Raw genomic sequence first — 3471 nt, forward strand, 5'->3', positions numbered from 1 at the left:
ATGGAACATGATCTTTACTTAATATCCTAATGATTTTTGGCATTAAAAAAAAAAGGATAATTTTGACCCATACAATGTATTTTTGGCTATTGCTACAAATATACCCCAGCGACTTATATATATATATATATATTAGTGCTGTCAAACGATTAATCACGATTAATCACATCCAACATAAAAGTTTTTGTTTACATAATATATGTATATATAAATACACACACATGCATGTATATATTTCAGAAAAATATATTGTTTATATATTATATTTATTTATAATATAAATTATATGAATATAAATATAGACATGCAAATGCATGTAAATATTTTCAAAATATATACACGCATGTGTATTTATATATATACATAATTAATATGCACAGAACACACACATATATTATGCAAACAAAAACGTATTTTGTATGCGATTAATCGTTTGACAGCACTAATATACAGTCCCTCCAGGATTTCGCGGGACTTTTTTCTGATTTTTGCAGCCTAAAATGACTGATTTTGCTGTGGCTTTTCTCTAAATCTGCAGTGATATTTGCAGCATTTCTTATTGTTTTGCAGTGAAAATATATCACAGACAACATTCTTCTAACATTGTTATAACTTTTCTGACTTCGAGAGCCATTGTAGGGCTCCAGAGCAACATTTGAGGACACCAGCACCAGTGCCATTAAGTTCTACAGAAGGTGGCACCAGCACCTGACAGTAAAGCACTCACCCTAATCACACTTGTACATCTCGGAGATGTCTATTTGATGTCAGCATTTACATATGCAAAATGTATTTTTAGAGTGTTTGCTCATCTGCAATACATCTCTAAGACGTTTCCTGTCAGATGTCAAATAGACATTTATTAGAATGCATTCTGAGACGTTTATCAGATTACCCAGCAGATGTTTCCCAGATCTTCAGCAGACGTCTTACAGATATACTTGTGCTGTCTGGATAGTTGAGATGCAGATAAAATTAACTTTTATTACTGTCATTCATAATGTCTAAATATAATTTAATAAATACAAAAAATATATATTAGGGAGTGGAAATGGCTAATAAGCCTGGAAGTACTTCTCTGCAGCCATCTACTAGTGGTAATTTAATGTCTTTTTTTATTTTTAAATAAGTGTTTGCTTTCCTACATTATGAAACTTTTCGTTTTATAAATGGGGGCAACTTATGAAGGATGAACAAATAATGTCATCACATTAAAAATAACTTTCAAATTCGGTAATACTTAAAGCTTTGAAGTGCTGGGAAAAGTTTTGTGAAGCATTTAAAAACATTACACCATTTCTGCCACAAGTTGTTCCTGTAGTTTTACTATGTTAAATCCATGGTGAATGATGGTGATTTGTGTTTATTGAATGTTTTTCCTGGTTTCCACGTTAGTGGCATTTGTTCTGATATCTGTAGCTTTAACAGAAAATTAAAAATGCGAAAATTGCGGAGTTTGCTTGATCTTGCAATAAATTCAGCGATCGCAGAATCGCAAAATCCTGGAGGGACTGAATATATATATATATATATATATACACACATACATACTTGCAATCTCCAGACGTGCTTCCATTTAGTTATTCAGTACTCACAATCCAATCAACAACTGATGAATAAAATTAAGTAATTCCCTAGATTTTTCTTGTTCAATAAGCTGGTAAATAAAACACAAATACAAACCCCAATTTTTTACTCCTCACATTCTTTGTTACCTGCCTCACAGAGACATTACTGACTGATGCCTCATTATGGGAGGCCCTTTGTCTCTCAGGTGTGAATCACTAAATATTCATCCCATTGTCACTCCCTCGCATACGAGCATTCAGTATCTGATAACAAATGTTCTGTATGTGTTTTAGGGCCTTATTTCAGTGACTTTTAGTTTTCCACTAACCACGCATAAACGTTGTTTTCTCAAGAACACAAACATGTACATTCATGCTGCTCACATACTATTGTAGCCCAGTTTGTGCGAATTAAAGTGTAATTAGACTTTAGCCATTAATATGTTTTAAGATACTGAAAAAAACACAAATGTCAGGGCATGTCAAAACTTCTTCAGTGCCCCCTCAGACACCAACTGTCCTTGACCCACAGGACCATGATGTGCGATGAAAATACCAGGATTTGTAACAGATGTCGTGCACGAACAACAGAAGGCAATCAAGTTGGAAAGACATCAAGGTGATTCTGAGTGGAGCACAGTTCTGCCTCTACAAGTGCGCATGCTGTTACACAAACCAGATGAGCATATTTAGTGGTGGGTAATTTGGTTCACCTGTTCGTTTGTGGTTCGTCCTCTGGCTACGAGCACCATGTGGAACCCAGTGAGGCCCATAACAGGGATGAAAAACAGGCCAGTCACACACATAACCACAAGACTGGACAGCAGGAAAGTCAAGGAGCCTGTTGTGATTTTCTTTCTGTCCTCGCTGAAAGAGAAATGCTGCACGAAGATACAGCTAATTAGAAGTAGTGCAGGATTTTGAGCCAATGTGATCTCACTGTGGGCGGGGCCTCCCTGTCTAACAAACAGTGTTGTTCCCTTTCAGTCGGTCACTCTCGACGTCACGTCGGATGACCGACGAAATTGGGATCTCGCTTAGAGAGACCAATCTACTTCGAGTGTAAACTAATCAGTGCCCCCTCAGACACCAGAGGGTTAATATATTTTTATATGAAATGCAATTTATTCCTCTGATGGCAATAGTTAAGTTTCAGCCGCCATTACTGCGGGTGTCACATGATCCTTCATATATAATGCTGATTTGCTGCCCAACAAAATTTCTTATTATTATCAATGTTGAAAACAGTTATGCTGCTTCATATTTTGTGCATACTGAGATTCTTAGAAAGTTCAAAAGAACACCATTTATTTGAAACTGATTAATTAATTAATTAATGTATGTCTCCATATGGGCATCAGCTGCAATTGCCATTCTTTTCTAATTTTGCTCAAAGACAGCGTGAGGTTGGTACTTCATAGGTCTTTTGTAGCATTTGCCAAAGCGTAATGTTCACTGAATCCTGTCTGTTTTGCAAATGTAAAATAACACAATCTAATGTAAATTCAAGTGAAATGAAACACCCAACCGTCTGTTCCAAAATGAGCAAAAGATAGCTGTCAAGTGCCAGGAACCAGCTGTCAGGGGCCGAGGAAGCACACCGTGCCTGGTGTTACGACTCACTTTCACACATTTTTGATATGTGTGTGTATTTGCAACTATCACTGATTATAAACATGAACATATGTGTGTGTATGTGTGTGTGTGTGTATAAGCCAGTTTTTTCTTTACCTAGGAGCAAGTGGACTGCATAAGACGTGTTTCACATTACCACAGCAATCCCGAGTGAACGGATTCACTCCTCCTCGGAACTTTCCTGTCACCTGAGAACAGAGAGAGAGAGAGAGAGAGAGAGAGAGAGAGAGAGAGAGAGACAGAGAGACAGAGAGAGAGAGAGAGAGAG

General features: G+C 36.8%; 1 pseudogene; it reads right to left on the bottom strand.

The window, feature by feature from the left end:
* The window catches only part of LOC107656820 (probable palmitoyltransferase ZDHHC8), a 73132-nt pseudogene that overhangs the window by 12705 nt on the left and 56956 nt on the right, over positions 1-3471 (bottom strand).

The sequence above is a fragment of the Sinocyclocheilus anshuiensis genome, unplaced genomic scaffold (genome assembly GCF_001515605.1).
Source record: "Sinocyclocheilus anshuiensis isolate Anshui unplaced genomic scaffold, SAMN03320099.WGS_v1.1 scaffold1136, whole genome shotgun sequence".
In the NCBI taxonomy this organism is placed as follows: domain Eukaryota; kingdom Metazoa; phylum Chordata; class Actinopteri; order Cypriniformes; family Cyprinidae; genus Sinocyclocheilus; species Sinocyclocheilus anshuiensis.